At 43.4% G+C, this 6,000-nt stretch overlaps 1 long non-coding RNA gene across 1 annotated transcript in view; it reads left to right on the top strand.

The window, feature by feature from the left end:
* Window positions 1–5,428, top strand: part of LOC148162034 (uncharacterized) — a 59,343-nt gene extending 53,915 nt beyond the window's left edge. The window contains exon 4 of the long non-coding RNA XR_015767222.1: window positions 5,274–5,428. This is a non-coding gene — a long non-coding RNA (uncharacterized LOC148162034). The remainder of the gene's footprint in view (window positions 1–5,273) is intronic.
* The last annotated feature ends 572 nt before the right edge of the window (window positions 5,429–6,000 follow it).

Raw genomic sequence — 6,000 nt, forward strand, 5'->3', positions numbered from 1 at the left:
GGATATGAAATATTCTCTAACAACAGACTTTAAAATGTGTATTGTGTAAATATACATTCTTATTTTTAAAAATTAAGGTGATATATTTTAACATTAAGAATTTTCGTACTGATACTTATTTAGGGAGCTTTTAAAAGCACAGATTCTTGAGCCAATAGACTAAAATGGCTCAGAGAAACGCTGCTTATTTCGCAGATCACTGGGGCGGTGAGCAGTAAGAGCTCAAACACGGCTGCAGCGTGTGGCCAGGCTGTGTGTGCAGCAGACACGTCAGACTTAGTAGTTCATGTCCAAAGATGAGTAAGTAAGTAGACTTGAGGAAAAAAATAAAAGGCTATATAGCATCACTTTTTAAAAACTAATACTTTCCATTGAAACTCCAAAATGGAAAAAGTTATTGCTGTAAGAATTAGGAGTTAAATGAGTTTCAATTATTTGAAATACATAAGTACAAATGAAGGTCTGTAGATGACTTATTTTTTTCTTGTTTCTTAAGATTCTACTAAAAGTAGAAAATACAGGGCTGATTTGTTTCAAAGATATTTAAAAGGAATGTGCTTTTTATAGGAATTTCAATTACGTTAAAGTGTCGCCCTGTCTCAGTTTTCTAGTCAAGATCCAAATTCTGAATGATGAGGAACCGGTGGGCTGGTCCAAGAGTAGTTTAGCTGCTAAAAGATAAACAGCGTTAACAACGTTATTTTTTCCCCTAAGTGATCTTTCATGTATGACGCCGTACTTCTGCCCGTGTAGAGTCATCTTGAGTAAATTAGCTATTAGGCTTTTAGATTGGAGGCTTTTCTGTTTCAAAATGTGATCCATGTACAGGGATAATATAGGACAAATTAAAATATTATTTAGCTCCTTGCAAGAGTTTAAATTGGCTTTTTGACATTTCACATCTTACTGTGTAGTTATTCTAAAATACTTCTGTGTAACAGGTGAGTTAAATGTGAGTTTTAAAAGAATGGTGAAAACATTTTGATGTTCACATCATGCTCCTCCAGGGATAATACCATATGGTCAGCACTTAGTGGGTGTCAAGGCCCATTGTTTTGTCTCTAAGTTTGTATAGCACGAGACCTTTGTTCGAGTTTGGGGTGTACACTGACTTCTTAGGGACCTGGTAGCGCAGTAGGGGTTTCACTGTGAGATGGATGGGACAGCGCTGCATCTCAGAGATAAGGCGGGCTCTCATTCGTCCATTTACAAAAACCTGACTGATCTTTTCTTGATTAAGCAGGAGAATACCGTATTTACCCTTTATTGTTGGTAGAAACTGTTATTTTACTGAGAACCATTAGCTATTTAAACTTGGTACATAAATTAAAGAGGAGCTAAATGGATTTGTGATCGTTGCCATTAGTACCATTTTAGATTATACAGGCAATTATTGTGTTCATTATCCTAGAACAGCCCCTTTGCAGAACCACTGTGGTATCTTAGACATTAGGCACAAATTTTCCCCTGGAGATTAAAATTTCCAGTAGCGTATTTAATTTTGTTATCACAGTTGTTTCAAATAAAACAAATATTATGACAAGTAGAAGAAAATTTGCTTTACTAATATAGGAACTTACAATAAATGTTGAAAATTGCTTGCTAGTGTACATAATTTACCTTTTCTTACACAGTCATAATTACTTCGAGTGATTAATAATATATTTTATGGGTGGAAAGGTTTTACAATCACAGCAAAAGGTATTTGCTCTGTTCAGGTGTTTAAAGAAATTTTTTAAAGAAGGAAGAGATTCACATCAAAGTGAAGTTACCATCTTCTTTATAAAACCTGTAAGTTTACGAGTTAACTAGTTTTTATACTGAATATTGTTTTTAAGAGTCCAGATTGCATTTTAAGCGAGTTGTAGAAACTTTTTAAGCATGTTTTAGAGAAATGAGTATAAAAATATTAACTATTAACTAAAAGTGGACTTTATTAGAATTGACCCAAAAAACCAGCAAATTTAGATCATGCTATATACTGTAGCTTGGTTGCAGTGATTTTCCAGGAAGAATAATCATAGTTCAACAAGGGCTACCTGAAAGAATGCAAAGAACAACCTGTTATTGAAAAGTTGTATTTTGCTCTGTAAACTTAAAAAGTTCAAAGTGATGTAGCTTCCCTTTGGATCCGAGGGGTGTGGGAGAGGACCCGCCTAGCGGGAGTCAGGCAGTTGAGCGCCTGCGTCTTGGTCAGACAGGTATGAATACTTGGAGTTATCTGCACAGCAGTGTGCAGTGGGCTGCTGCTCATTGCGGTCCTCTATGTGGCATTTTTTCAAAGGAAACTTTGTACTCATTTCTGACTGTTTTTGTCCCTGTGCTTACAGTCTTTCACTGCTGGGATGCAGGGAGAATGTGAGGTAGTGGTTATGCATTTTGCAAGACAGTGATTCTTTATTTTATTACAGAAAAAAGACCAACTCTGCAAGGCCAGATTAAATCATTCCTTTCACTTTTTAATGGGATTTGGATGAATAGAGTAAAATATGCACTTTGCATTCATTGATAGCATCTTTAGGTTGAGGTAATTGAGTCTTTTTTCCCTGACTGAATGAATAATGACTTCATCTGACCCTCAGCGAGGCCTGACACTCAGGCCTCCTTTGTCACAGCAGAAGGGTCTGGGCTTTGAAACATGCTCTACTTCCTCAGCTTAATTTTTCTTCATTCTAATCCAAAAACCTATTTTTCTCAATAATTCAAGCATAAACTATGTAGTAGTTGAAGTGGCGGAAATTGCAAGATATTTGTCCTGGTTGTGCTGCTCTTCAAACGCGGTTGATAAATCCAGCGCGGGGCTCTTGAGCTGCCCTGTTCTCAAGGGCTCTTACTGGGCGGCCCTGCCGGAGGTTTCCAGAAGCTCGCAAGGGCTCCTGTGCAGCCTGCCCGTCCTCTGGGGAGGGGGCGGGCGCTGCCTGCGGGGCCTGCAGGTGAGGGGCCTGCAGGTGGGGGGCCTCGCGGTGACCCCTGGCCCGAAGGTGACCGCTTGTGCAGGACGGGAAGGCACCTGCCCACAGCCTCAGTTAGGGCGTCGCCAGACCACACCGCGTTCCGCAGGCCCCGCGCTGTCTTCCCAGGGCGGGGGGCGGGGCCACGGGGCGGGTCCGATGGGGCGGGGCCACGGGGGCGGGTCCGATGGGTGGGGCCTGGGGCGGGGCCTACGGGTGGAGCTGGGAGCCTCTGGGGTGGGGCCTGTCGGGGGATTGCCGAGCCCCGCCCAGGACGCAGACCCTGCCTTGTCCTGGTGGGTGAGCAGGTAGAACCCAGGCTCTAGAGAAACGTCAGTGGTTACTTCTGGCTTCTTGTGGTTCCCGTGTTTCTAGGCTGTTCTTAAAGGCCTATAGGGGTGGCATCCGGCAGCAGCTGGGTTAGACAAGAAAACTTTGTTTTGTAATTTTATCACTGCTCTTCATCTTATTTTTCCTACTAGACTGGCTGTTTCTTGCGGGTGGAATCTCAGTGGGCTCATTTTTCATCGCCTTACGCTGTAGCAGAAAGCTCAGCAGACATTTCCATTTATTCAGTGAGTGGATTTCGTCCGAGCTACACTTACTTACCTGCACTTTCTGACAAAGTTTGGTGTTTTTTTCTAACTACAGGTTCGAATGTTCTCATGCAAGTCTGTGGCAGATGTTAATCACAACCAGATACAAACTAAAGACTGAGACATGGGGAAAGCTAACCTCATTTTGGCCAAAATTAGGGGTTTTCAAAAGTACTAAAAAATAAACCAAGTTACTAATTAATTAGCTCAGTAATTCTCAAACACTTTAGTTTGAGAATTGTAGTATCTCGTTTATTTTATCAAAGTTATGGCACTCACTTTCTTTTTAGATTATTCTCTTTCACAATTTGTACGAGATTCGGGAGGAGCTCAGATGGTGGTGAATGACAGAGGTGGTAGGACTCGGTGCCTGTCAGGGTCCCGTGAGTGAGGAGTAGGCAGGGTGGGCAGTCACCAGGGGCGACTGTGGGTTCTCCAGGGCCGGCAGGGAGCCCACCTGGTTAGCAGGTGGGGAGCCGCAGCTTGGGGTTGAGGAAAGCGAGGGTAGCCAGGGGAAGGCCAAGGCCACAGAGGTGGGAAGTGCAGATTCAGATCTCAGTGTTTCCTAACTCAAAGAACGAGAACAGGAAAACGTGTGTGGGCTTACTCTGTCCCAGGAGCTGTGTTTCGTCTTTAACCCCCTGAGTCTTGTTAGGGAGGCACTTCTGTAACCCTGTTTTACAGATAAGAAAATGGGTGTACAGTTTGCCCAAGGTCCTACTGTGAGGTGGCAGAGCCAGCATTCAAATGAGCCTACGTTTTGATTCCCGAGAAAATGTCATTGCTGTGTGACCCCACCTCTCCCCCTGTGTGGTTCTGAAGCCTTTCTGCAAAGCCCAGGACCCCACCCCTGTGTCCACCCACATGCTGTACCACACTGTGGTCCTTCAGCCAGGCAACTTAGCAGGGGAGGGCAGCATGCAGACCACCAGAGCTTGAGATCACTTCTGACTTGAGGAATGAACACTACTTCTCACCGTTTCCAAGATCCCACACAGAATGCACCCCAAAATGAGTTCATTCCCATGGACATAGCTTCCCCTCACGGTTTGCCCAATCAGGCACAATCCACAGAATGAATTTGGGGTTGTATACCTTATGGGGAGAACCTAAAGCGTAGGGTTTGTGCACATTAAAAAGGCATTCCGTCAAGCTAACTACCTTGTCTGTTGCTTTTCTGCTTGATTCAGAGAAGGTGTTTTCAGAGACACTCCTGGCAGAGAGGGATGACAGACACTGTCCTCTTCCTGGGAGCCTCTACGTGAACATGAAATCCTTACGTGGGATGCACTTAAGCATCAGTTAGCTGGCATTCCACGTGCAGAGAGACACACATGCACTCTCCACAGCCTGAGCAGGGCTCTGCTGTGCTTTGCGCCGCCCCCCCCCCCCCCCCCGCCGTCCCAGTCTGCCCTAGTCAGCTGTCATAGCATCTTCATCTTGACAAAGGATCTGGGTGTTTTTTGGTTGGATACCCTGGACTCCCGTTGTCGCAGTAAATCCTTTCTGGGAATTTCCTGGGGATCATGACTCCCTTTCAGAAATTCTGCTTAAATCTCTCAGAGGCTTTTCAGGAGAAGAGTAAAGTTAATACCGTTTTGTATTTTATTATAGTTAAGGTCAGTACAAGAGGAGATCTAAGGATGTCATTCATCACTATCATGTATTCACATTTGTCACGTTAGAGACATTATGGTTATGCCCTAATTCTGTGTTTTCCTTTCAGGTTGGTTTGTTGGACCTTGAACTCAATCAGCTGACCAAAGCACTGTTTGTGGCTTTAGTTGCTCTCTCGGTTGTTATGGTGACCTTACAAGGATTTGTAGGCCCGTGGTACCACAACCTGTTTCGGTTCCTCCTTCTCTTCTCCTACATCATTCCCATCAGGTAGGTGTAAGAATTAAGAGAAAACAAGGAACTGGTTTCATTGAGTTTGATTTTATTGAAATTTATCTTTGTCGGCATGGAAGAAGTTATTCATACAAAGCTAAAGAGGAAGGAGCCAACAACTCTGATGAATCTTAAGGAATGCTTCTGTAGAAAATAGTATTTTGGGGGGCGCCTGGGTGGCTCAGTTGGTTAAGCGACTGCCTTCGGCTCAGGTCATGATCTCAGGGTGTTGGGATCGAGTCCCACATCGGGCTCCCTGCTCAGTGGGCAGTCTGTTTCTCCCTCTCCCACTCCCCCTGCTTGTGTTCCCTCTCTCGCTGTCTCTCTCTGTCAAATAAATAAATAAAATCTTTGGGGAAAAAAAAAAAAAGAAAATAGTATTTTGGGGAGGCAAAGTCAGTTTTGTTAGAATAATCTAGAAATCTGATGCTCTTCCTTATATGAATGTTTTGATAGTATATTCAAGAATTGAGAGATGTTTCTTGATAAAACAAACAGTTTTGTTTATTGCCAATAGACTTTATTTCTAGTGCCATTGGATTATATGCATCACTAAGTTATAT

This window comes from Eumetopias jubatus, unplaced genomic scaffold (assembly GCF_037043125.1).
Source record: "Eumetopias jubatus isolate StellerSeaLion01/CBP00866 unplaced genomic scaffold, mEumJub1_p1.0 scaffold_26, whole genome shotgun sequence".
Classification (NCBI taxonomy): Eukaryota; Metazoa; Chordata; class Mammalia; order Carnivora; family Otariidae; genus Eumetopias; species Eumetopias jubatus.